We start from the raw sequence: 27,913 nt of genomic DNA, 5'->3' as shown, positions 1-27,913 counted from the left end.
TTCCTGCCTCTTCCGGGGCTGCTGGGATCCAGTCTGCAGGAACATCACTCCAGCCTGCCTGCCTCGCTTGTCACCTGGCCTCCTCCTCCGGGTGTCTCTGCGTCTTCTTCTCGCTCATGAGAACTCCACTTCTGCTGAGTCGTGGTTGTTGTTTTTGGCTGACTGGCACCCAGGATCTTAGTTCCCTGACCGCGGTCGAACCCGAGCCCTCTGCCGTGGAACTGCAGAGTCTTTACCCCGGGACCACCAGGAAAGTCCCTCCAGTTCTATTGACCTTAGGGCCCACCCCCCTTCCCTGGTGGCTCAAACAGTAAAGAATCTGCCTGTAATGCAGGAGACCCAGGTTCGATCCCTGGATCAGGAAGATCCCCTGGGGGAGAGCATGGCAACCCACTCCAGTATTCTTGCCTGGAGAATTTCATGGACAGAGTAGACTGGCGGGCTACAGTCCACGGGGTCGCAAAGAGTCGGACACGCCTGAGTGACTGACACTTCCCGCCCCTGGCTGTGCTGTGCTGTGAGTGCCCCGTCCCTCAGGCGTGTCCGACTCGTTGCAGCCCCGTGGACTGTGGCCCGCCAGGCTCCCCTGTCCATGGGATTCTCCAGGCGAGAATACTGGAGCGCGTTGCCATGCCCTCCTCCAGGGGATCTTCCCGACCCAGGGATCGAGCCCGTGTCTCTGTGGCTCCCGCATTGCAGGCGGGTTCTTTAGCCCTGAGCCCCCAGGGAAGCCATCGCCTCCTAGATGACAGCATCCTAATTTATATCTTCATCACATCCTCAAGGATCCTGTTTCCAAATCAGGTCCCGTTCACGGGTACCAGGGGTTGGGACTTGGTCGTATCTTCTGGGGCACACAGTTCAACCCACTGCAGCACCTGCTGCATACTTGCGCGTAAGTGACTTCTTTGTGTGAAATCGGGTGATGGAACTTTCACAGTGGAACACACGGTTTGCCCACCGGAGCACCCGAAACACAGCATGGGTCTCCTTATTGTAGTGACCCATCGGGACCCTGTGCTTTTCTCTCTTCCCCTCAAACTCCTCTAATTAGACTGAATATCACACCCGGTGAGATCCCGTGTTGGTTGCGATCCCACAGACTCCGCACTGTCTATGCGCTTAGGAAGCCGTGGCGGCCTTTGGATCACGCTTCGAGGTCCCGTTTGGGCAACGGGGGTGCAGAGTGTGTGTGTTCAGCGGAGGGTGGGTGTGCGCGGGTGAGTGTGCTTTCAGATGGCAGGGCCCCCTGCTCTGCCTTTTGTGCCTGATGCCAAGGGACCCGGCTGTGGGAGTAGCCCTGCCGATCCATCCTGTCTTCTAAGCGTGGAAAATTCTCCAACGTGCAACAGAAAGTTCCTGCAGATCTTCAGAGAGGAGAAAATGGAAAGTATGACAGTTTATTGTTCTGCGAGATTTCCTGCGCCTCCGGCACGTGGCTGTCAGAGGTCAGGGGTGCGTGTGTGTGTGCGCGTGTGTGTGACAGGAAGTCCAGTGCAGTGAGTTATGGTGCGTGTGCGAGGACACCTCACCATGGAACAAATGTGACCGAGGAAGCGGAATTGGCGGCCGGCAGCTCTGTGTCCAGACGGCACCACTTTCTGCTGCATAGAAAGTGCTGGACGGAGCGCGTTTGGGAGGGAAGCCAGGGGAGGTGGCCCCGAAGGCAGGAAGCAGAAGCCGTCAGGGCGGGACAGCTGTCCGCCCGGCTGGCCCGGGAGCGCCATTGTGTTTGCTGCGGGAACTCGGTCTCCCCCACCTTTGTTTTTGCCTCATCAGTCTGGCTTTTTTTTTGTTTTTTGAACCCAGAGTGCCTTTGGGACAGTGTGGGAGCTGGCCAAGCTCTTTCAGGAGCCAAACCGGTGCACGGCAGCTCCTTTCTCTGGAGCTGGGAGGCCCTGGGAGGGGTCTTCATCCCTCTTTGAAGTGACCCCCTCAGGAAAGGGCTGCCTCCACCAGGACGCCCTCCATCCTGCTTCCCCGGAACCAGTGGGCCTCTGTGTTGGTCTTCTCTGGAGCCGGCGATCCCAGCCTCGGGGTCCGTCCCTCCTAACCCCTGTTTGAAAACTAAGGGTGTCTCCTGGCTCACCGGCTGGGACACGAGTTTGAGTCGGACCCAGTGGGTCAGCGCAGGTTCTTCTGGGCGGCAGGAGGGACTGTGCCGTGTAGCTTGGGGCACAGCTTCCTGCCGCAGGCCTGGGCTGTGTCCTGTGTCCTGAGAGTTGCTTTTAAACCCCGTGCAAGCTGGTGAGAGGCAAAGAGCGCCAAGCAGGGGAGCACAGGCCGTGAGGTGGCCGCGGGAGCCCCAGGTGGGTCACGGTGGAGAAGGGGCTTCGTGGCGCGCCCGTTACTGATGTTCTGGTACAAGGTCACCCGTGCGTGATACCCGTCAGCCGGCGCCGTCTCACAGTGTCTGATAGTGTTCTCGGGGTCGGCTCGACAGGCCCTTTTAGGGAGGCGGTCCTTTTGGGAGGAAGCCCTTAGTGAAAGTGAAAGTCACTCAGTTGTGTCCGACTCTGCGACTGCACGGTCCATGGAACTCTCCAGGCCGGAATCCTGGAGTGGGTAGCCTTTCCCTTCTCCAGGGCATCTTCCCAAGCCAGGAGTCGAACCCAGGTCTCCTAGTTTGCAGGTGGATTCTTTGCCAGCTGAGCTACCAGGGAAGCTCAAGAATACTGGAGAGGGTAGCCTATCCCTTCTCCAGCGGATCTTACGTCCTTAGTGCCACCAGCTAGTAACATGGGTGAAGCCGGCTTGGCTGCCCGAGGCTGTGATCGCTGAGCACACGGTCTTGTGTGCCGTGCCCGAGAGTGGAGGCGGGGCAACTTACTGAAGGTGAAATCCGCCAGCCATCATGCAGTGGACAGCCCCGTGGCGTGTGGAAGATTCTCAGGGCCGTGCGACCGTCGCTTCTGTCTAGTTTGGGAATATTGTCATCACTCTAGCTTGTACGCTTTTTGTTTTACTTTATTGATGTTTGACAAGAAAGTGAAAGTGAAAGTCACTCAGTTGTGTCGACTGTAGTCCATGGAATTCTCCAGGCCGGAATCCTGGAGTGGGTAGCCTTTCCCTTCTCCAGGGGATCTTCCCAACCCAGGGATCGAGCCCAGGTCTCCCGCACTGCAGGTGGATTCTTTACCAGCTGAGCCACAAGGGAAGCCCAAGAATACTGGAGTGGGAGCCTATCCCTTCTCTGGGGGCTCTTCCCGACCCAGGAATTGAACCGGGGTCTCCTGCATGACAGGTGGGTCCTTTACCGACTGAGCTACCAGGGAACCCTGTGATGTTTGACAAGGTACTGTTAAGTCACTAGCATGCGTTGCGACCGGTTGCTTCTAGGGGAGTGGTGGGCGACTGTCTGGTGGGAAGGGGGACTGGTGTCCACCCTCGTTCTCGCGGGGCCTGTGCTGGGGGGCTGTAGCTGAGCCTGGAGATGTAGCTTTGGGTCTTGACCCTTGACCTTCTGCCTGCTGCCCCTCGCTGGCACCAGAGTTGACCCGGGGGTGTCGCCATATAGGATTTCAGTGCTAATGCTGAGCATGTCCTGGGCAGAGTGGGCTGGATGGTCACCTTTATGTCCCCGAGCCTGACAGTCCTTCTTGCATGACGCCCTGGACTCCACCGGAGTCCTCAGGTCTCATCCCTCACGTCCAGCCCTGTGGTCCATCCAGGGCGCCACCAGCTCACGCTGACCGGGCCCCGTCCACTCTGCCCACCGCTGCCCACCATCGGATGTGTCTTCTAGGGTTTGCTTGTCTCTGCCCTTCCCCGCCCACCCCGTAACCCACCTGCCTCGGGCTCATCCAGCGTGTGGCTCCGCCCCCTTCCCCAGCTCCTGCCCCTCCACCTGGACCGAGCAGGTGTGTCTGGGCCTGAGGCTGTCTCAGCCTTCATCAATTCATTTCAGTTGCTCAGTTGTGTCCGACTCTTTGCAGCCCCATGGACTGCAGCACGCCAGGCCTCCCTGTCTACGGCCAACTCCCGGAGCTCGCTCAAACTCACGTCCACCGAGTTGGTGATGCCATCCAACCGTCTCATCCTCTGCCGTCCCCTTCTCCTCCCGCCCTCAATCTTTCCCAGCATCAGGGCCTTCATGTTTTGTTTCTGAATGGTATTCCGTGTCTCATGCCCCACCCCAGTGCCCACCTGCTGGAGGCCTGGCCTGGCGCCATGGTGGCTGCTCAGCAAGTCCCCAGGCCGAGGGTCCTCCACGAGTCACCTGGGACCCGCTCCCTCGGGCACTTCCTCCTGGGTCAGGTGCCAGGTGTTGGAACTGAGCTGATGGTGCCCCTGCCGCCCCCACGGGCACCCACACGTCTCGTGTGCCCTGGCACTCACCCCAGCAGCTCTGCTCCCCCCACCGTCCCGGCTACCCGGTCACCCTTTCCAGCAGCCCGGTCTCAGCAAGGTGTCCTTCCTGTGATCCCGTGGCCCTGAGACCTGGCACACATGCCTCCCAGCCTGCTTGTAGGAGCTGTACCCTCGGGTACTGCAGAGGCCAGCCTGGGTGATGTGTTTCCAGTGTCAGGACGGTTCATACTTTACACGGAAAATCTGACTCTCCAGGCATCCTCCAGACTTCCCTGCTTTTAAAAAAGCTAATTTTGTTAACGAGATGAGCTGTTGGGGAAGCAGAAGCCACGCTAGGTATTTCAAGCAGGAAGGAATCTGATGCGGGGAGTTGGCCCTGGAGGCGGAGGCGGGCTGTCTGCTCTCCCCGCCCCTCGGTCTCTGCCCCTACTCCGTGGAGACAGGTGGTCACCTTCTGTGGGCTGTCCACGCCACCCGGGGGTCAGACCAGATCAGTGACTTAGGACAATCCTTCAGCAACAGAACTCTGCACAGGAAATCATGGGTTTTTAAATGAATGCATTCCAGCCAGGGGCCTTGGGGCTCGACAGGGGAAGGGGGAGGCCGCAGTGCAGGAGGGTGCCCACATGGGTCCCCGCCCTTCGGGGGCGCTGAGTTCTGAAGGCAACACAGGCTTGGGGGCGTGGGGTTTGGAGTGGACACCAGAGGCCCAGAGCGGCCTGGGCGCTTGCCCAGTGGGCTGGCGGGCTGGCGGGTGCAGGCAGGCATCCCGGGGGTGGGGTGGGGCTCCAGGGCTGCGCCTGCAGTGACTTGCTCTTCTCCGAGGGGCGGGGATGACTCAGAGCCAGCACCCTGGCCCGAGGCCCTTTCTGCAGCTCAGCCGAGCTGTGAGCTGACGCTCCTCCCGCAGCCCCGGCTTCCTCCACGGAGGGGATTTTCCTCGAGGGTTTGCTGCCCTTGACACCTGGGAGGGCGAGCACAAAGGAGTCAGCTAGTCTGTGAGCGTGAGAGTGTGGGCAGGGAGAGAGACCCTGGTGCCCGCCTCGCAGCCGGGATCTGGCCACGTGAGGCTCTCCGCGTCCCCCCAGTTCCCATCAGACTCGCTGGCAACCCAGAGAGACGGGGCCTCCGGAGACAGGAACGTGACGCGGGCCTCGGTGGACGGGATACCGGGGGCCTATTGAGATGTCAGGGCTTCTGTGCCCCACGGCTCAGCGGCTCAGGAGTGGATCCCACAGTGCAGTTTAGGAACCTTGACCCTGGCGTTGGCGCCCAGCGGGGTGGGGAAGACCCGCAGTCAAGGTTAGAAGCGGGTCCATTCTCAAGGGCCTGTTCCCGCTGGGGGGCTGGGCGATGAGAGAAAGGTGGGCGAGCCCAGTACAGAGCTGGCTCAGGCTGTACACAGGATATTCACGCGGGCTTTGTTGCTCTGAGGCCGTGTGAACTTTTGCTCCTGGCTTTCGCTTCTGGGCTCGTATTCCAAGGAGCACGTGGCAGGGAGAGCTGGGCCTGGGGATGGACCGATGGGCCGGACAGAAGCGTTGCAGGCGTGCAGGCAGCATCTCCCATGGCTGTAACGCCCCCCAGCTCGCCCCCTGCTTCTGGGTTTCATGGTGGAGGACGCGGCTGGGACTCGAGTGTGTTGGACCTCTTTCCTTTCCGTGTGGATGTTTTGTGTAACACACTGGACTTCCTGGTGTGAATAAGGATGCCGGCTAACCCCCGCAGCCTGAAAGCCTTACTTAGGACGCTCCGTGGGCCTGCCCAGGGGCATGTGAGGTCTTAGTCCCCTGACCAGGGATCGAACCCGTGACCCCTGCAGTGGAAGCAGAGCCCTAACCACTAGGACGCCCGGGAATTCCCCGTCGGGACTGTTTTTGAACATGGATCTTTATCTCCCTGCCCGGCTGCTCCCCCGCCCTCTCTGCATCTCAGCGGCTCCCGGGGTGCTCCGTGACGCCTCCGGGCCCCCAGGGGGCTGTGACCCTGCGGGCACCAGACTGTTCGACCCAGAGCTGCTGTGGGCGCTGCCTGCCTCGCGTTGTCCACCGTACAGAGAATAAAACCCGCAGTGAGAGGTGTCAGCCCGTTCCCCCTCCTGGCAGACTGGAGGCCGGCGGGCGCGGGGCTGGGGTGGGGCCTGGCTTGTGCCAGCTCAGAGGCCTCCGCACGGAAATGACTCGCGCTTCCCTGGAGGCAGCGGGAGCCCAAGTGTGTCCTGGTGGAATGCAAACCGCTGACGCTGGGGGAAGCGAGCGGAAGCTGTCACTCCGCGATTCCTTGGGCGGGCCGGGCAGAGAGGAGGGAGGCCGGGCTTGTGTCGGGCCAGGAGGCGCTCACGGGCTGGCAGTGCCGGGGGGCTGCAGGGTGGTCACCGAGGGCCCCCTCTGGTCAGTGGGGAGAGTGGCTCGTCCAGGCACTGCCCCACGTTGGGTGGCGCCCTTGTGGCCCCTGACCTCCCGTCTGCTCGCCTGGGCCCTCTGCCCCCTCTGCTTCTGCCCTCAGTGACACCCTTGGGTGCCCTCTTGTGCCCAGGGGCGTGTGACACTGTGAGTGCCACCCCGCTGCCCCGAGAACTCGTGGCTGTCCGTGCTGTGGGTGCCCAGCTCGACGTGAAGGAATGCCAGTGTTTGTTGAGTGGATATATGGCGGTGCGCCAAAGACACAGAGCAGAGTTAACCTTGGGTTACAAACTGGGACTACAGGGAAGGTCTACCCTGTGTCGTGCTCTGCTTGGGAGAGCTGTGTCCGCTCTGGGGTTTAGCAGCCTTGGCCGGGGGGTTGTCAGGAGCCTTGGCGGTGCTTACGGGCCATGGACCTGCCGAGCTGGCCCGGTGGTCTGCAGGGGGGGAACACCCGGCTGCGCTTGTCGCCTTGCTTTTCCCCTGTATTAGTCATGTTTTTTTTTTATCCCACCTACGGTGCCTGAAAAGTGAAAGTGACGGTCGCTCAGTCATGTCCGACTTTGCACCTGTAGTCTGCCAGGCTCTCTGTCCACGGGATTCTCCAGGCAAGAGAACTGGAGTGGGTTGCCATTCACTTCTCCAGGGGATCTTCCTGATCCAGGGATCAAACCTGGGTTTCCCATATTGGAGGCAGACTGTTTACCATTTGAACCACCAGCACCTCAGTCAGTCCATCAGTTTGGTCGCTCAGTCGTGTCCGACTCTCTGCGACCCCATGAATCGCAGCACGCCAGGCCTCCCTGTCCATCACCAACTCCTGGAGTTCACTCAGACTCACGTCCATCGAGTCCGTGATGCCATCCAGCCATCTCATCCTTGGTCGTCCCCTTCTCCTCCTGCCCCCAATCCCTCCCAGCATCAGAGTCTTTTCCAGTGAGTCAACTCTTCGCATGAGGTGGCCAAAGTACTGGAGTTTCAGCTTTAGCATCATTCCCTCCAAAGAAATCCCAGGGCTGATCTCCTTCAGAATGGACTGGTTGGATCTCCTTGCAGTCCAAGGGACTCTCAAGAGTCTTCTCCAACACGAGCACCTAGGTAAAAACAAAACCAGAGCAGCTGCTGAGCAAGACAGACTGAGGAGAAGGTAATGCTGGGTGCTATTTACTTATTTATTATTTTTGGCCACGCACACCATGTGGGCTCTCAGTTCCCTGACCCAGGATCGAACCCGTCTTGCCTGTGGTGGAAGCCCAGCGTCTTCACCACAGGACCCCTGGGGAAGCCCCAACACTGTGCTTTTTAAATCTTTTAAAGCTTTATTGTGGGCTATTAATAGAAATTGCTTTTCCGAATCAAAAGCATTCTTGGTTTGTTCAAAAAGCTCACTCAGAAAATTCTTCCCATGTTGAAAAGCAGTAAAGGAGGAAGTGGGCTTCCCTAGTTGCTCAGCAGTAAGGCATCTGCCTGCTACGCGGGGGGACGCGGGAGACTCGGTTTTGTCCCTGGGTTGGGAAGATCCCTGGAGGAGGAAATGGCCTGGAGACTCCATGGATAGAGGAGCCTGGCGGACTGTAGTCCATGGGGTCGCGAAGAGTCAGATACGACTGCACGACTAATCACCTAGGGGCAAAGGGGGAGCAGTACCTTGCCCAGACCCCACGCCCAGAGACAGCCCCACCGCCCCTGCCGCCGAAGTCAGCCTTTCCCTGCGGCTCTTTCTGGCGTTTCTCTGGCTGTGTCTGCGGGGAGGAAGGTGGTGGTCCCCGCTCATTCTGGTGTCGCGGTGCGCCTGCCTGAGCCCTGCTGGGGTTGTCATGGTGATGGAGCTTTTTGTGAGGCACCTCTGGGGCCCTTGCCCTGGAGAGCCGTCCCTTTGTCCGGGGACAATGGGGGCCTGAAGGACTGTGGTGTATCTGGCTCGCTTTAATGACCTTCGAGGGGAACCCCTGGGGGGCGAGGGGGGGGTCCCTGTCTCCTTGGAATGAGCTGCTCCTCTCCTGAACGGCTCACCCTCGGATCCCTCGCTTTAAACGACACGTGTGTGTTTCACGGCGGAGGCCTGAGCTGTTCTGACTTCACCACTCTGAGGGTGGCCCAGTGGAGGCCCGTCTGGGTCTGCCTTGTGCAGAGGGTGCAGAGCCAACCAGGTCTCCAGCCTCTGTGACAGACGCCCTGGGGAGCACACTGACCCTCTCGGACTGCACTGCCTCCCGCCGTGTTCCGGACCTGGGGCTCCCCGCCACCGCCGCCTGTGTGCTGGACACGGGGGTGGCCTCTCCCCGGAGCCGTAAAGCTCCAGCCTTGTCACCTGTGTCCAGGGAGGCGGCGGGCGGCGGGCTGAATGGAGGAAGCAACAGCCCTCCTCTGACCCCGCGTGGCTGGGTGCTTGTGCAGCGAACAGCCTGCTGGCTCTGGGCATGGGGCCTGCCCTGCCTCCCGGGGCCACGGGCCCCCGGGCCCCCTTGCTGGGCCTCTACCAGCCGACTCCTTGTTCACCCCCAGCCAGGTGTCCCTTTCTTCCTCAGAGGGCATTCCCCAAGTCCAGTCCCTCCTGAGGACCCCAGAGGCCCTCACCTCTGTCTTACTCTTACGCTTGCCATCTGTCGGCCCCCAGAACAGCTTCTCCCCATCGGCACTGTTGACATCCGAGGCCTGGTCATTCTCTGTGCACTGGGGGATGGTTTTTTTTTGGCAGCACCACTCGGAGCGGGATCTTAGTTCCCTGTCAAGGGATTGAACCTGCGCCCCCAGCTGTGGAAGCTCAAGTCTTAATCACTGGACCACCAGGGAAGTTCCACCAAGAGCATCGCTGGCTCCCACCCTCCAGGCTCCGGGCTCCCCACCCCCAAAGTCCCAACAAACAAAGCTGTTCCTGGACATCAGCTCAGGTAGCCTGGCCTCTCCCCCATCCTTGACGTGACCGCCTAGAGCTGGGCATCCGTTCGGAGGGTCCTGCCTCTCGTCTATTGGGTTTGCCTTTGATCCCCTTGCCTGATACAGCCCAGGCACCCAGGGAGCCCTCAGGAAACCCTCAGGGGTCACGGCGTGTACGGTCTGGTGGGGCCGGCTCGGGGCTGGTTGCGTGGAGGCCGCGCAGAGTGATCCGTGCAGCAGAGAGCTGGGCCTGTGGGTCCTGGCTGGGATAGAGGCTGGCTCAGCCCGACCCCGCCCGGCTGTGTGACCCCGCCTGGCTGTCCGGGGTGCCCGTCACCCTTTCTGAGCCCCAGTCTCCTCATGTAAGGGGTGTTGAGGCCGCCTTGCAGATGTTGTGGACACTGGGACCCGCAGTGCAGGCCCCCCAGACCCCAGAGTCCTCCGATCCTGCCCCAGGAGTCTGCAGGAGGGCTGGGGCGCCTGCAACCTCTGACCTCACCCGCAGCAGGCCCTGGGCACGCTGGACTGGAGGGACTGCCCGGCACAGGGACAGGGCACCCAGAGCCCCTTGGCTTTGTGCCGATGCCTTTAAGATGGAGCAGAGAACGAGGCTGGTCACCGCCTTGTCCTGTCTGGTCCGGGGGGCTGTGGTGGCGGAGTTACGGGAAGGACCCTGGGCTGGCCCGCTGATCTGGAGGGTCCCCGACATGGCGGTGGCATCCCTGGTCCTTGCGGCCGGCGGCCTCGCAGTCACCTCAGAGCCCCCGACTCCCCGACGCTGACTGACGTCTCTCGGCCTTCCCGGCGCTTTCTCAGTCTGCACTGTGTTCTCAGCGGCGCCTGCGGGAATGCGCTATTTATAACTGTGCACAGACTCTTTCCTCGAAATCTGGCATTTCTAAATTTCACCCAAACCGGGACTTGCATGGTCTCTGGAGGGGAGAGGAGCTCTCCGGACGGGGCGGGCCGGAGCGGCCTGGGTGGCAGCGGCTGGGGGCCCAGCCCCTCTGTCTGGGGCAGGGAAGGGGAGCCGCGCGGGGCGGCAGGACACTCGGAATTTGGCGAGGAAGTGAGGGAGGGGAGGCACGGGAGTGTGTGAAATGCCACACCACAAAGGGCCCTTGTGGGCCGAGGGGCCCTGCTTGGGCGGGAGCCCCCAGGGCAGAGAGCGGGCAGGGCCACCGGCCAGTCTGACCCCCGTGTTCCCGGCTGGCGCCCCCTCCTCCCTCCCGCACGTACGTGGGCTCCTGCTTGGCGTCCAGGACGCTGAGCGGGGGTCTGCCCCGGGCGGCCCACCCTGGTGGAGACGGAGGGCTGCCCGACAGAGGGGACCTGGAGGTGCTGTGCTCGGCCGGGCGGCCCGCCCTGCTGGGGACGGAGGGCTGCCCGACGGAGGGGACCTGGAGGTGCTGTGCTCGGCCGGGCGGCCCGCCCTGCTGGGGACGGAGGGCTGCCCGACAGAGGGGACCTGGAGGTGCTGTGCTCGGCCGAGGCGGCCCTCCCTGGTGGGGAAGGAGGGCTGCCCGACGGAGGGGACCTGGAGGTGCTGTGCTCGGCCGGGCGGCCCTCGCCCTGGTGTCCCCGCACCACGGGCGGTGGCCTGGCTGCACGCCTATCCCCAGGGCTGGGGCTGGGGCAGGACCACCGGCGTGGCCGGGGCGGTGCTGGCGCGGCAGGATCGGACGGGATTTGGGTGACGTGCAGAAGGCTCCAGAGCACCCGGGCGGCGTCCACCCCGACAGCTGGGTCTCAGGGGCCCCGGGCTGGTGGACTCTGAGCACCGAGTCTGCCCCCCAGCACGTCCTCCCACTGGGGAGCCCACCACCCAGGGCAGTAGGTGGATGGCCAGGGAACTGGACGGGGGAGAGGGAGGCGGGAGGCGGGGGCACCCCGGGCTGGCCAGTGCGTCCCCGGTGGGCTCCTGTCGTGTGCTGGGCTGCGAGGGGTTCTGGGTGCCTGGCAGGGGAGGAAGCAAGCAGCATGCCCCCCTCACCTTGCCCACCCTGCAGTGGGGACCCCCTGCCTGGCTGGACAGGGCTCTGCAGCACTCCGAGCAAGGTGGGACGCCGGGTGGCACGGCCGGCCAGTTTGGGGACAGAGAGGTTCCTGAGGGCAGCCACAGAGGCCTGGGTGGAGGGCGAGGGGTGGTGAGGGTCAAGGATCGGTCAGCTGGGCTGAGGGGCTGAGCAGGGAGGAGTGACGGGGTGGGGTCGGCACGCCCACTGCCCACCCTGCGGGGGAGAGCAGGAAGCTGGTGAATGTCGGGCGCCGGGGGCAGCCAGAGCCAGTGCTGGGGGGGACGTCAGGGTAGGGACCCCCTTAGGCACCCCAGAGAAGTGTGCGTTTGCCCACTGGAGGAGCTTGGGTGATGGTGGTCTCTGGGGCAGCCCAGCAGTTTCCCTGACCCCCCCAGGCCGTGGCAGGTGTTGGGGGTCTGGATGGAGGCAACCCCCAGCTGTGGGTGCCTGGCTTCTTCCTTGGTGGGCTCCGCTGGCATCTGTCTCAGCATCTTTGGGGTACTCTTGGGCCTCAGCCCCCCGTTACTGCCCGTCTCTCCAGGGACCTCTCGGCGCCTGTTTGCATGTGGGTGATGGGCTGGAGGCCTGAAAGTCTTCTGAGCGTGAGCTCTTGACTCGAGCTCGCATGTCCGCACCCCATCAGTGTGAATGGGTTGCTCTGTGTCATTGGGGGAGCGACTTCGGTGCTGGGTGTTCTGGGAACATCCCCCAGAGGAATGGTCTTGGCAATGGGTGGGAATTCCAGGGAGAGAGATCTTTCCAGTCATGCTGGGACTGGAGCCGGGGTAGGGGGGCCCTGGTGAGCTGGACCCCTGATCTGCAGAAGGGGCCTGGTCTGAGGGCAGGGGCAGGTGTGGAGTGGGGTCTGGAAAACGAGGGGAGCAAAGACAGTCTGGCCAGGTGCGCCCAGGTCAGAGCGCCCTGGGGGCTTGTCTGCAGCGCTGTGCAGGTCCTTCCAGAGCCAGGCTTTTTGGGGAAAGGGGAAAGATGGGTGGAATAGATTAACTTTATCTTCTAAAAAAGTTCTGAAGAATCTTGTTAAAGAGTAAAACAAGCTTGTAAACATTCAGAAGCACACAGTAGTTTTCTGTGAATCCCGCCATACATTTTTCTGTGGATAGAAACATACATGGAATTCTTTCCTTCACCTCCCTGTCTGCCCTCCACGTGCTCCTTCAAGTGGGTTGCCGTGGACGCTCCAGTCTAAATTCCTAGAAGTGAAGTTATTGGTGCCAAAGGTGTGCCCCTTGCCTTTAGAAAGTTTGGACTAAGCTGGACCCAAATCCTCTGAATTTGCATCTTCATGGGAAGGATGAATCTTTTTCATCCTCTTTAATCCTGTAGATAAAAGTAAGTGTCTTCCTTTTTCGATGTGTCTTGGGAGAAAGAGGAAATAGTTTCTCCATCAGTTCCATCAACCATTCCCGCTGCTTCTGTGAATCGCCCGCCTGCTTTTCCCATTAGATTGCTCATCTTTTACTGAATTACCTTCGCTCTCTGTGTGTTTGTAGGATCGCTGTATATACAACATACCTTTTTACATCTTGCACACTTCTTTTGTGTTTTGAACTCTTCTCTTAACGCAGTGGTATCGTAGCTCGATGGGGTGACTTGATGGAACTGCGGCTGTTCTCACCCCTGGCATCTCTGTCCCAGGACACTGTCACCACCACCAAGGGGTGACAGGGAGAGGGAGCCCCAGGCTGCGTCCCTGTCCAGGCTGATGGCCAGTGGGAAGCAGACACCAGCACAGCCACAGCCCCTGGCCCGCAGGCCCAGAGTCCTCTCAGGGCCCCTGGATGCTGATGCTGGGTCTTCCAGCGCGTTCTCCGGCTGACCTCCTGGCTAGAAGTAGGCAGCAGAAGGCATCTGGTGATTGACTGAACATCACCGAACCACCGGCAGGTTGGATTCCTGGGTGCAGGACACCATTCCCAGGGCGGGCAGGCTCTGAGCCTGCTGGCATCTTAGGTCCTGTCCCCAAGAGCTCCAGGGACCCCGCGGTGGAGCTAGCTGAGCCTGTACATCCAAGACCACTTCCATCACCAGGAAAGAGCCTCACTAGGAAGAGCTGCTGGTAACCAAGCCTCTGGAGGGGGTCGGGGCAGAGAAGGGGAATGGTACTCGTTGCCTCTGGAGTGGGCGTGTCCAGCTAGATCAGTGGCCAAGCGAAGGAGGGTGGTCTCGCTGCTCCCAGGGCCACGCCTGTGCCGCTCACGCTCCGTGGGAGACCTTGCAGTCAGTCATCCCTGGCCTGCCTCCTGTGTCTTCTTGGTTTAAAAGCATCTTGTTCCTTTCCCCTCGTGTCAGGGAGCCCATGACTGTGCCAGAGAGGGTTAAACAGTATTCAGACATTATTTTCTCAGGCAGTTACTCCCGGCTGATAGAAAGATGCGTTTAGTTCTTTCTCACGGGAGGTGTTCAAATGTCAAGGGTGATGTTTGCTTTAAAAAAAAACAGCATTATAAGTTCTGCCTTTGTGGGCGGGCGTTAAAAGCATGATGTTACGTGTGTGTTATGCGAGCAGACTGGTTTTCAGCTCTGATGGGGCACCGCCAGCCCTGGAGTGCACCCGGCCAGCGCTGCCGCATAATGGGAGGTCGTGAACCGGCCACGCCTCTCGGCCACACGCCAGCCGACGTTTGGACCCTGGGCGGGGGTCACGTCGGTGAGTTCCACTCTGAGGCTGCAGTTGAAGCCCGCTTGTTGCTAAGAACGTAGGCGGGATGGTGGTGATGTAGTCCCCTTCAGGAACAGTGACATCTGACCAAGGACCCCTGGAGGCCTTGCCGTGAATTCCCCCAAAGATCAGAAAGTGCAGGTGTGGCCTGGCCTCAGTTCTTTTGTGGCAGTTATGGGGCCATTCACACCCCCTGTGGTAGCCCTCCCGCGTCATTTTGCTAGTGGCCTTTGTGCTGGGCCCCCATTCAGCCCGCCCCGCCATCTGAATGAGCACGGAGCCGCCGCTGTCATTGTCCCGAGGTTACTGATCAACCGCCCGCCTGCCTGCCCGCGCGGGACTGCCCGTGTCCATGGTTACCGCCTCCACCGCGAATGTGATCCCGGAGCCCTGGGGGAGGGGCCGGAGCGGCTCCACGGAGAGAGCGTCTCCAGCAGGCGGTTGAAACCCTGCCCCAGGGTTTTACTGGCTGCGTTACTGCGAGCTTTCCTTGCGTCCTGTGTCCCAGGGGGCTACAGGCTCAGCTCTCCTGTTAGGCCTGCGCTGTGGGCGAGGGTCTGAGATGGAGTTACAGCAAGAGAGGTCCTGACCAACAAAACTCAAACTGGGGTTGGGGGGGGCCATCACTCCTGGGGGTCTGGGATGTTCCAGGGGAGAGGAGCAGGGAGGGCTTTGGCTATAGGGAGGGGAAGTGCAGACAGAGGAGGGGTTTCAAGCCCACCGGCTGAAAAGATCCAGAAGGGAGCTGGTGGAACCCTTGGCATCTGGCAACTTGAGATTTGGAGCATCAGAAACAGAGGATGCTGGGAGATGGGGGCAAGGGTGGAGGGGCCGGGGGCACAGGGCAAGATGGCAGGGTACAGCCTCAAAATCCCTTGCAGAATCCCCCGTGGCCGGGGGCTGGAGATTGGTGCAGGATGAGTCCTGCCTCATTCCTTGCTGTTATAGCCAAACAGTGACTGTCCTTGGGACAACAGTCTTCGGGCGTGTATTCCAAGGCGCCTTGAGAATAGATGTGCAGAAGTGGATTTGCTGTTTCAAAGACAGAGTGTTTACATTTTGAATAAATTACCAAATTGTCTTCTGAAAATGCATCGCTAGGTGACATCCTTGCCACTGGCTCAGAAGCTTGGTAATCTGTGTCTCCCCCTAAGCTCCATGTTATCGTTGTCTAAAACGTTTGCCAATCTGATGGGTGAAAAATAGCCGTCTGTTGAATTTTTGCCCGTCTCTGGTTCCCTGGAGATGGAGCGTCTTTTCACATGTTTATCGGGCATTTGCATTTCTTCTGGGGCCTGCCTATCCCTGGGCTCCCTCCCCCTGGTTTCTCGTGCGGGGTTTAGCATTCCCAGTCCCATGATTATAGAAATGTCCCATGTTTTATTTTTTAATTTGTTTTAAAAGTATTCCCGTCATGTATGGCGCTTTAATTTGTTGAGTTAAACGTGGGGCAATGGTGTAAAATCAAGTTTGCTTTCACCAGTGGTCTCAGTACGCTTTGTTTGCGCAGTCCATCCCCCGCGCCTTGAAATGCCGCGTTCATCACGAAGTGTGTGCCCGCAACCAGGTAAGCGGACCCGTTTCGCACCCTCTACCGGGGCCGTCTGTCCCCACCCAGCCCGCTGTTTTAATGACTGATGCACTGTAGGTCTCCTGAGAGCCAGGCCTGCGTGATTCCCCTCATTGTTTTTGTTTGTTTCTTAAAAAAACTTGCTCATTTTTTGTTTTTCGGTGCGTGGGGTCTTAGCCGCAGCACTCTGGACCTTCCGTTGCAGGGCACGAGCTTCTTCCAGTTATGGAGAGCTGGCTCAGTAATTTCGATGCAAGGGTTTAGTTGCCCCGAGGCATGCGGGATCGGGGTTTCTCCACCAGGGATGGAACCCAGGTCCCCTGCATTGGAAGGCGGATTCTTAACCACTGGACCCCCAGCAAAATCCTGCTCTCATTGTTCTTTATCGTGATTTTCTTGGGCTGTTCTTATGGGTTTTCTCTTATGTATGAGTATAAAAATACCTCATATGGCTTCAGTGAATAATAATAATTAAAAAAAAAAACCCTGTAGGGATCTTGGTGAGATTTACTTTGTGTATATGGATTACTTTGTGTCGTGGGTTAGCTAGTGGGCCCCGAGAAAATACAGCCACCAGGAACCTGTAGGGGTGACCTTCTTTGGAAAAAAGGCCTTTGCGCATATAGTTAAGATGAGATGGGCTTGAAGGAGGAGGGGCCCTGAGTGCAGTGACAAGCCCGAGGAGAGCACAGCGGGACGCAGAGGGAGAAGGCCGTGTGGGCTGAGGGCCACTGGCAGCACCAGAAGCTGGGAAGAGGCAAAGAGCAGATGCTGTTTCAGAGCCTCTGGAAGGAGTCAGCTCCCCCAGCCAGACCTTGATTCCAGACCTCTGGCCTCCACAGCCATGAGGGAATAATTTCCTGCTGTGTTGACACCACCCAGTTTGTGGCAATTTGTTGCAGCAGGTCCAGGAATCCAGTACGCGTTGGTTCAAGGCGTATCTTCTTGCTCAGTCACTAAGTCGCGTCTGCGATCCCGTGGACCGCAGCACACCAGGCTTCCCTGTCCTTCACCATCTCCCGGAGCTCGCTCAAACTCACGTCCATCGGGTCCACGATGCCATCCGACCCTCTCATCCTCTGCTGCCCCCTTCTCCTGCCCTCAGTCTTTCCCAGCATCAGGGTCTTTCCCAGTGAGTCGGCTCTTGTTTTTCTGCCGTAGAAACGTGGCGTGTTTTCCATCTCTTAATGTCGTCTTTCACGTGCCGTAGTAAAATCAGCCATCTCCTCCACACACAGGCTTCATTTTAGGCTCATTTCTAGGGGTTTCATGGGTTTTGTTGCTGTGCTGAGGACTCTGTTGATTTTGATTATATTTTTAACTAGATCTTGCTGGGTGCTGTGAAGTAATGAATTTTTGGTGATGCTGCATCCAGCCACCATCACAAGCTCTCTAAAACAATTCCTCAAGTGATTCTCTAGGAGAGCTGTTATATTGACTCAAACAACAAAGATTTTGTTCCTTTCGTTCAGATATATCCTCTCTCTCCTGTTTGTTTCTGTCTTACTTTGTGATCAGGTGGCTTTTGCTCACTGAGACCCTCTGTGGCCCCTGTTCATTTGCTAACAGACTGGACTAGGATCTCTGGCATGAAGTCCAAGAGCCTTGTGGTGCCACTCGGTGCCACTAATAACTCAGCTTGTATCACCCAATCAGTATTCATTTGGTTTCTACTAGAGGTCAGACCTTTGATTTAGGTTCTGAATTTGCAAAATTGTGCTGGAAGTCAGCCAATACAATAAAACAAGAAAAAAAAATACCTGTAAACATAACACTTATTATTATGAATGAAATCTATAAATAATAGCATTGTTATTATTCACAGATGGGGTGATTACATACAAAGAACATCCAAAAGAATCTGCAGGTAAATGGTTAATAATAAGGGACTTCAGCAGGATTGCTGGATGCTTGGGTAATATATGAAATCAAATGTGTTCCTGTGTACCAGCAGTAAATGGTAAATGAAATAAGATGTATCATTTTCGATAGCAAAAAAGATCAGATAACTAGAAATAAATCTAATAAAAGGTGGACAGAAAACTCTAAAATGTTGTTATGAGAAGTTCAGATAGACTTAAGTATGTGAGGAGGGATTAACTGTGTTCTTGGATTAGAAAACTCAGTATTGTAGAAATGGCATTTCCCCCCAGACTGATGTATGGATTCAGAGCAATGCTAACCAAAACCCACGGATTTTTAGGGGAAATTGAAAAAAAATGGACAAGTTGGTTATGAAGCATATGTAAATACATATAAAATTTACATGTAAATACATGTAAATTTGGGCTTCCCTGATGGCTTAGGCAGTAAAGAATTCATCTGCAATGCCGAAGACCCAGGGTCAATCCTTGGGTTCAGAAGATCCCCTGAAGAAGGGAATAGCAACCCACTCTAGTACTCTTGCCTGGAGAATTCCATGGATGGAGGAGCCTGGCAGACTATAGTCCATGGGGTCAAAAAGAGTAGGACACAACTGAGCGACTAACACACACAGACATGTAAATTTACACGTATAAATCGCATGTTAATTTACATATAAGCTCACAGGTAAATGAAACCCTATGTAAACTTTGTTTGTACATAATATTGGCCAAGAAGATCCAAGACAACTTTGAAGGACGAGGAGGGTGGACTTGGTCGGCTACGTGTCAGGCTTGTTGCAAAGCCATTGTGATTAAGAGGGTCGGCCACTCGCCAGGGACAGCTAGATAGATAGCCCAGGTGAACTGACCAGAGAGCCCGGAAAGCAGGCTCTGCACGCTCAGAAGTTTACCTGATCAAGTGAAAAAGAACAAATCGAGAAAACAGAAGAGCTGAGTTACTCCGTGAGGGTAGGTCCTATGCCTGCCGTCGAGCTGGATGTGCTGCGTTCCGAACGTCCTCTTTTGACTTGTCTTAAGATGTGCTAACTTCCTCATCAGCTGGGACTACTCTGCCCCACCTAAGTTGGCAGGTCCCTTGCTCACAGGCGGGGGTCCTGCATGGCGGTTTCCCCAAGCACCCGGGCACCCCGATGGCATATCGCGTCCTCACCCAGCTTATCCTTCAGCCCCTGGAGGCCTTCGGGCCCAGTAAGCTTTCCAGATAGAGGGACCCGTCCCTGGGGCTCCCCGTGGGCAAGTGAGAGAAAGGACGCGGACCAGGGTCACTGTGTGGTGGCTGCTGCTCAGTGTCCCAGGGCAGGGGACAGTCCCACGCGACAAAGAAGGAGCCCACCCCAATGTCCACGGTGCCCGGGTGGAGAAGTCCGACTTCAGGAGATGCACCATGCGGATTTCAGCTGAGCGCCTTCCTGCTCTGGGGGAAGGGTGTCCTGACTCCCTCCTGCATGCAAGGGGCAGCGAGTGTGAGAAGGGCCTGGAGCCCCTGACCGGACATGAGCTTGCATCTTCACACACCATTAGCCAGTTAGGTGACCCTGGACAAGTCACGTAACCTCCTGACTCTCTGAGGCCTGGTCAGAGCTGCCCAGGAGGATTGTATGGAGAATTTGATGATGTTCCCAGGGTCAAGCCAGGATGGGCGCTGGGTTGTGGCTGGTGGATAAGGAAACCCCGTCTGTGTCTGGAGCATGGGCGGCTGCATCAGCGGAAAGGGTTGCATTTTCCTGTTGTTCTCAAGGTGAACCCCAGCCCCCCAGGTCTGCAGGCTGCAGCATGCGCCCTGTGAAGTGGTTAGGGGAGGCCATCTGGGGTTACCTGGCATTTCACCCTAGGTCGTATCGCAAAGGTATCTTTTGAGTAAAATGCTTATGGCCCTAGAGTGCACAGGTGAGTTTTTATTTATCTTTTACCATGACATAAACCGTGGGAGCTGAGAATAGGAATGTTTAGATGGAGGCCGCAGGCAGAGTGTTCAGGGGCCCGGCTCGGCCAGAAGCTCTCCTGATGGCCCCTCCAGAAGCCGTTCTCCGCCTCTTTCTCATCAGGTGCACAGCCGGGGGCAGGACCCCGAGCGTCTGGGGGCTCTTCCAGCAGGAGGAGACCAGGGCCCCACTCCAGGCCTCTGGGTGTGGGTGCCCGGGTGGCCCTGGCGCGCTTTGCACATTGAAAGCCAGGTCTCGGGAAGCGCCCCATTTTGCTCGTGGCAAATGGGGTGAGGAAGCTGAGAACGGCAGGGGGAAGGGACAGCTCTCATGCCCACCAGGCTGGGCAGCTGCACCCCTGACCTGAAGGCTCATCCTGGGAACCCCCAGCCCCCGCGTGTTTCTTCCCGGACAGACTGAACATGGCTCTCAGAGACCTGGGCCTGGGCTCAGCTCTGAGTCAGGGGAGGCCGGGCCGCCAGGGCCCCTTGGAATCTCAGCAGTGTCTGCCCCTCAGTTACAAGGGGCGGGACGGCCACTCGGCACCTGCAGAGGCCTGGGCGCCCCAGCTTGGGCCTCCCTGTCTCCAGCAGTCATTGAACCCTTCATGGTGGTGATAAATGATGGTCTCGGTGCCCCTGGAGCCGAGCGTGGGAAAGTCAGGCCCTGGGTTAATAGTTAAAGCGCCCTCGTCAGAAAGGCCTCCACCACCCCTGCTGCTGGGCCAGGCACAGCTGCCCCAGGATCCTGACCGGCTGGCCCTCTGGGTTGTGGCAAGTAGAGGAATTGGGGACAACAGCCATCTGTTGGTTAGCACGTGCAAACAAAGGAAAACCACTCAGGCATCTCTGACTGGTTGCACACTGAAAGTAATGATTTGCTTCAGGAGAACTAGTTTCCTGGCAGGTAATTTTTCAGATCAGTGTATAATCAGCAGGAAGGAGGCTGGCCCTGCCTTGGGGTGTGGGTGCTTCTGGGCACCTGAGCGCATTTATCCTTTCCTGCCTCTGAGACCCCAGATGCTGCCTGCTGAAAAGAGTACCATCTCGGTGCTGAGGAGCAGTCCCCTTCCCACCCGGTACAGTGACATACAGGGACAGGTAACGCCAGGGCCAAGGGTGTGTGGACCTGTGGCCTTCACCCAGCTGCCCAACCAGTGCCGGTCCTCCTGCAGGCCCCTCCCCCCGAAACCCATCTCACGCTGGACACCTCCCGCAGCGCCCCCAGTCTCAGCCTGGACATCCCCTCCCACTCCACACACCCCCATCTGCACCTCGGATGCCCCCTGCTGCGACTGTCTGCAGTTCTGCCTGTCACCCCCACCAGACTGACGGCTCCTTGAGACAGCCCTGCGGGTTTTCCCTCTCCGAGATCTGGGCCTAGAACACAGAGGCTGCAAGGACTGGCTGAATTAATGAGTGATGACAATTTTAATTAGTTTCTTTGAGTTTAGCTTGCAGATTAGGTCGTTAAAAAGGCTTATTATCCCAAACAATTTTAAATTATAAATGAGTTGTGAACGTCATGGGTCGCGGTAATTCCTGAGCGAATTGCATACATCCTTTCCAGGACCCTTGGGGGAACCTAAGAGGGAAATCCAATTTGTTGTTTTTAAGTCATCTCTTAATCACTTAATAACAGGAAATCTGATGTTAGATTAATCTCTTCCTTCATTTAGACCCATGCTAAAGGCGCCACTGGGAGAACTTGGAGCTGGCGTTCTCCTTCGGAACCTCGGAATTGTGTGTGCCCGTGTGTGTGTGTGTGTGTGTGTGTGTGTGTGTGTGTGTGTGTGTCTGTGTGTGTGGGTGTGGGTGTGGGTGTCTGTGTGTGTGTGTGCGCGCACCTGTGTCCGTGTGTCTGTGTGCCTGTGTGTGTCTGTGTGTGTGTGCGCCTGTGTGTGTATGTCTCTGTGTGTGCACCTGTGTGTGTGCCTGTGTGTATCTATTTGTCTGTGGGTGTCTGTGTGTGTGTGTGTGTGTGTGTCTGTGGGTGTCTGTGTGTGTGTGTGCACTTGTGTCTGTGTGTGTCTGTGTGTCTGTGTGTGTGTGTGTCTGTCCGTGTGTCTTTGTGTGTGTGTACCTGTGTGCGTGTCTGTGTGTCTGTGGGTGTCTGTGTGTGTGTGCGTTTGTGTCTGTGTGTCTGTGTGTCTGTGTGTGTGTGTGTGTGTGTGTGTCTATGTGCGTGTCTGTGTGTCTGTGGGTGTCTGTGTGTCTGGATGTCTGTGTGTGTCTGTGTCTCTGTGTGTGCATCTGTGTCTGTGTGTGTGTGCGCCTGTGTGTGTGTGTGCCTGTGTGTGTCTGTGGGTGTCTGTGTGTGTGTGGAGGAGGAGAGGGCTGGAAGTCTCTGGCCCAGCACACAGCCAGGAGGAGGCCTGCAGGGCTGGGGAACACAGGTGTGACCCCTGCCTTCGGGGAAGAGGGCTGGACAGGTGGGTGGGAGAGACGAGAGGCCAGAGAACATTCCTGATGAGTGACTTTACCAAGTACCTGCAACATGAGAGCGTCTTAGCAGCAGAGCAGAGTGGGCCATGGTGCGCGTGACCCTGTCCAAGCAGACTTTTGAGTCTTTCTCGAGTATTTCCATCTTCCGATGACTCCAGAGCAGACCCACAGCTCATTAGTTTCCAGGAAAGGCAGTAAGGTGGCCGCCCACAAAGGCCGCAGGAGGAGACTCCCAGCGCAGCTGTGAGGAAGGGTCCCTGGAGCTGAACAGAGGAGGCGGAGACGTGGTTCCACCCTTTGGATCCTGGAACCTGGTTTCGCCATCTGGACCGAGAGGAAAGGGGCCTGAAAGCGAATTGCGAGACTCAACTCCAGAAAGACACTTAAGATGTGATAAACAAAGGAGAAGAAAGAATGCCGAAACACACACGTCTGCTGTTTGCTGAAAGATACGTTTTCCCCGGGAGGGCCTGGTGACTTTTCTCTCGCGCTTCGTTTGGTTTCTGGTTAATTATCTAAAATGGCTGGGTCTTACCCTTCTTAGGTCATGCAAAATCGGTCTCTTGAAATTTAGGGTTGGAATTTTCTTAGCAAATACTTAACCAGAAAAAAAACAAAAAAACCCTTGCTTTTCTGCTCTGGGCAGTTACAGTGTATCAAGTTGTAAATTAATAGATGCCTGGGCCAATATGTTCAAAATTCTCCAAGCCAGGCTTCAGCAATACGTGAACCGTGAACTTCCTGATGTTCAAGCTGGTTTTAGAAAAGGCAGAGGAAGCAGAGATCAAATTGCCAACATCCTCTGGATCATGGAAAAAGCAAGAGAGTTCCAGAAAACATCTATTTCTGCTTTATTGACTATGCCAAAGCCTTTGACTGTGTGGATCACAATAAACTGTGGGAAATTCTGAAAGAGATGAGAATACCAGACCACCTGACCTGCCTCTTGAGAAATCTGTATGCAGGTCAGGAAGCAACAGTTAGAACTGGACATGGAACAACAGACTGATTCCAAATAGGAAAAGGAGTACGTCAAGGCTGTATATTGTCACCCTGCTTATTTAACTTATATGCAGAGTACATCATGAGAAACGCTGGGCTGGAAGAAGCACAATCTGGAATCAAGATTGCCGGGAGAAATATCAATAACCTCAGATATGCAGATGACACCACCCTTATGGCAGAAAGTGAAGAGGAGCTAAAAAGCCTCTTGATGAAAGTGAAAGAGGAGAGCGAAAAAGTTGGCTTAAAGCTCAACATTCAGAAAACTAAGATCATAGCATCCGGTCCCATCACTTCATGGGAAATAGATGGGGGAACAGTGGAAACAGTGTCAGACTTTATCTTTTTGGGCCCCAAAATCACTGCAGATGGTGATTGCAGCCATGAAATTAAAAGATGCTTACTCCTTAGAAGAAAAGTTATGACCAACCTAGATAGTATATTCAAAAGCAGAGACATTACTTTGCCGACTAAGGTCCGTCTAGTCAAGGCTATGGTTTTCCAGTGGTCATGTACGGATGTGAGAGTTGGACTGTGAAGAAGGCTGAGCACCAAAGAATTGATGCTTTTGAACTGCGGTGTTGGAGAAGACTCTTGAGAGTCCCTTGGACTGCAAGGAGATCCAACCAGTACATCCTAAAGGAAATCAGCCCTGGGATTTCTTTGGAAGGAATGATGCTAAAGCTGAAACTCCAGTACTTTGGCCACCTCCTGTGAAGAGTTGACTCATTGGAAAAGACTCTGATGCTGGGAGGGATTGGGGGCAGGAGGAGAAGGGGACGACAGAGGATGAGATGGGTGGATGGCATCACGGACTCGATGGACGTGAGTCTGAGTGAACTCTGGGAGTTGGTGATGGACAGGGAGGCCTGGCGTGCTGCGATTCATGGGGTCACAAAGAGTCAGACACGACTGAGCGACTGCACTGAACTGGGCCAATATTCGATCTTTTCCCCAAAGAAAATTAGGCTTCCCTGGTGGCTCAGCTGGTAAAGAATCCGCCTGCCGTGTAGGAGACCCCAGTTCGATTCCTTGGTCGGGAAGTTCCCCTGGAGAAGGGGAACTTCAATATTTATGGGCTTCCCTGGTGGCTTAGACAGTACAGAATCCGCCTGCAATGTGGGAGACCTGGGTTTGATCCCTGGGTTGGGAAGATCGTCTGGAGGAGGGCATGGCAACCCCCTCCAGTGTTCTTGCCTAGAGGTCCATGGAGATGCAGAGTCAGCCACAAGAGTGACTAGGCACAGGGCTGCTGCTGCTGCGTCGCCTCAGTCCCGTCCGACTCTGTGCGACCCCACAGACAGCAGCCCACCAGGCTCCCCCGTCCCTGGGACTCTCCAGGCAAGAACACTGGAGTGGGTTGCCATTTCCTTCTCCAATGCATGAAAGTGAAAAGTGAAAGTGAAGTCGCTCAGTCGTGTCCGACTGTTAGCGACCCCATGGACTGCAGCCCACCAGGCTCCTCCGTCCGTGGGATTTTCCAGGAAAGAGCACTGGAGTGGGGTGCCATTGCACATGGCACATTGCCCCAAAGAGAACAACGCATGGGGTCTTCACTCAGTTGGAGGGAAGGGCCTCGGGACGTAGCAGAGATGATCCGTTGCTGTTGGTGGTTGATTGTCCCCCTGATGGGGGCCAGGCCGGGTGTTTACTGTCCTGGTAGCACAGGGGTGAGCTCATAGAGAGTGTCAGTCCAGCATCTCCAAGGGCCACGTGGTGTGAGGGTAGCTGCCTCTCTCGTGGGGAGCCTGAGCTGCCCCCTCTGAATTGGGGAGCTCAGGCACCAAGGGGCCAGGGCCTTAATATAACCTCCCAGTGGCATTTGTAACTCAGAAGAGGGTTCAGTGAAGTTACTCTGCCAGGGACTTCAGGGCCCCTGAGGGCGCTACTGGTAGGGGGCCGGGAGGGTAACCCTAGTCCCCATCGGATGCTCTGCCCTGTCTCTTGAGGAAGGGTAAGCCTGTGGCGGCTGCTGCCACGGCTGGGCTGGAGGACTGGTCCTGTTCCGTGCCGGGGCCCTGCAGGTGAGGGGGCAGGACGGATGGGTGGCCTGCACTCTGCCCAGGTGCCAGGCCCCCCTCACCCTGCCACTGCAGCTCCCTCTCTGCAGCCTCATTCCCTGGGTTTCTGGACTGAGAGCCCTCTCTGCAGGTGCTCAGAGCCGGACAGGGTCCAGGGTCACAGGTGTGTCAGAGCCGGACAGGGTCCAGGGTCACAGGCGTGTCAGAGCCGGGCAGAGTCCGGGGTCACAGGTGTGTCCAAGCCGGGCAGAGTCCGGGGTCACAGGTGTCCGAGCCGGGCAGGGTCCAAGGTCACAGGTGTGTCAGAGCTGAGCAGGGTCCGGGGTCACAGGTGTGTCAGAGCCGGGCAGAGTCCAGGGTCACAGGTGTCCGAGCTGGGCAGGGTCTGGGGACCTTAGGCATGTCCCAGCCGGGCAGGGTCTGGGGACCCGGGAGCGTCCTGGGTTTTGTCTGGTGTCATGCTCACTGTGCTCAGCTCTGCGCTCTCTTAGCTGGAGGCAAGGGAAGCGGAATCTGAGGCGGTGGCTTCCAGCCGTCTTTGTTGTAGCCCATTTGCTCGTAAATAGGTACAAATTATTGGTATTAGAAACCCTCACAGCTCCTCTCCTCATTAAGCCTCTGCAGTTAATAATTATTTTCTCTCTGGAAAGCCTTCGTGGGAAACAGCGGCGGAGACGTGGGAGGCTGCCCTTCCTCCCGGAGGCGGGGTGTCCTGGGCGTCCCTGGGCCCCACGCCCTGGGCCCGGGGCAGCAGCCTGAGCCGTGGGAGAAGCAGAGGGGGTCACGGCTCACGAGAGCAAAGACTCAGCCCCATAGCCCTCCCGGGCCTCGGGGAGAGCCTACCGTCCCGCCTTCCCTGTGGGGAGCCAGGAGCCCAGGGTCACAGCAGAGGTGGGCGGCGGGGCGGGGCTGGCCGGGCAGCGTGGGATCGGGGACTGCTGTGACCCAGGGGTCACGCTGCGACGATCTTGTCTCTTCTGTTAGTTGAAGCCGTCCAAGGCCCACCCGGATTCCAGAGGAAGGGGACACCCGTTCACCTGTGGGTGAGAGGAGGCCGCCACATTTGTGGCCGTTTTAAAACCACACATCCCTCAATCCCATCACTGCCCAGACAGAGAAAACCTCACCTCCTTCCTGTCTGGGAACAGGATCCCCATTCAAGCCTGAAACAGGCCTGCTGCTTTGCCCCTTTCCATCACCCCCATTCCACTCCCATTTCCTTTACAGAACTTTCACTGTTGACTTGAAACAGTTCAAAGCTAGGAAAAAGCAAAGGACAGGAACACTCAGGCGTGTGCAGCGCAGCCTTCCACGTCCCTGAAGCCCCCTGGGTGCACCTCCCGGTCCTGTCCTGGGTTTTGTTTTGGCTCCGGGCCATGTGGGCCTAGCTGTCAGGAGGCCAGTCCACAGCCCTCAGCTGCTTTCCCCAAATCCCGAAGTCTGAAAATCAAAGTCAGTTCAGCTCAGTTCAGTTGCTCAGTTGTGTCCGACTCTTTGCGAACCCACGGACTGCAGCACGCAAGGCCACCCTATCCATCACCAACTCTCAGAGTTTACTCAAACTCATGTCTTTAGAGTCAATGCTGCTATCCAACCATCTCATCCTGTCGTCCCCTTCTCCTCCCGCCTTCAATCTTTCCCAGCATCAGGGTTTTTTAAAATGAGTCAGTTATTCGCATCAGGTGGCCAAAGTATTGGAGCTTCAGCTTCAACATCAGTCCTTCCAGTGAATATTCAGACTGATCTCCTTTAGGATGGACTGGTTGGATCTCCTTGCAGCCCAAGGGACTCTCAAGAGTCTTCTCTAACACCACAGTTCAAAAGCATCAATTCTTCGGCGCTCAGCTTTCTTTATAGTCCAACTCTCACATTCATCCATGACTACTGGAAAAACCACAGCTTTGACTAGACGGGCCTTTGTTGGCAAAGTAATGTCTCTGCTTCTTAATATAGTATCTAGGTTGGTCATAACTTTTCTTCCCATGAGCAAGCGTCTTTTAATTTCGTGGCTGCAGTTACCATCTGCAGTGACTTTGGAGCCCCAAAAAATAAAGTCTGCCAGTGTTTCCACTGTTTCCCCATCTATTTGCCATGAAGTGATGGGACCAGATGCCATGATCTTAGTTTTCTGAATGTTGAGCTTTAAGCCAACTTTTTCACTCTCTCAAGAGACTCTTTAGTTCTTCTTCACTTTCTGCCATAAGGGTGGTGTCATCTGCATATCTGAGGTTATTGATGTTTCTCCCAGCAATCTTTATTCCAGCTTGTACTTCCTCCAGCCTGGCATTTCTCATGATGTACCCTGCACAGAAGTTAAATAAGCAGGGTGACAATATACAGCCTTGACGTACTCCTTTTCCTATTTGGAACCAGTCTGTTGTTCCATGTCCAGTTCTAACTGTTGCTTCTTGACCTGCATACAGATTTCTCAGGAGGCAGGTCAGGTGGTCTGGTATTCCCATCTCTTTCAGAATTTTCCACAGTTTGTTGTGATCCACACAGTCAAAGGCTTTGGCATAGTCAATAAAGCAGAAATAAATGTTTTTCTGGAACTCTCTTGCTTTTTCCATGATCCATCGGATGTTGACAATTTGACCTCTGGTTCCTCTGCCTCTTGTAAATCCAGCTTGAACATCGGGAAGCTCACGATTCACGTACTGTTGAAGCCTGGCTTGGAGAATTTTGAGCATTACTTTACTAGCGTGTGAGATGAGTGAAATTGTGCGGTAGTTTGAGCCTTCTTTGGCATTGCCTTTCTTTGGGACTAGAATGAAAACTGA

General features: G+C 56.7%; 1 protein-coding gene and 1 long non-coding RNA gene across 3 annotated transcripts in view; one reads left to right on the top strand and one right to left on the bottom strand.

Moving 5' to 3' along the window:
• The window catches only part of CELSR1 (cadherin EGF LAG seven-pass G-type receptor 1), a 147,611-nt gene that overhangs the window by 14,445 nt on the left and 105,253 nt on the right, over positions 1-27,913 (top strand). The window lies entirely within an intron of this gene.
• On the bottom strand, positions 21,078-22,578 carry LOC121819247 (uncharacterized). Its single transcript, XR_006059508.1, has 2 exons — positions 22,156-22,578; positions 21,078-21,250 (listed from the first exon to the last, which is right to left on the bottom strand). It is a non-coding gene; the product is annotated as an uncharacterized LOC121819247 (long non-coding RNA).

This window comes from Ovis aries, chromosome 3, assembly GCF_016772045.2.
Source record: "Ovis aries strain OAR_USU_Benz2616 breed Rambouillet chromosome 3, ARS-UI_Ramb_v3.0, whole genome shotgun sequence".
NCBI lineage: Eukaryota > Metazoa > Chordata > Mammalia > Artiodactyla > Bovidae > Ovis > Ovis aries.
The sequence above is the reverse complement of the archived record's forward strand: the minus strand, read 5'-3'. Positions and strand labels throughout refer to the sequence as shown.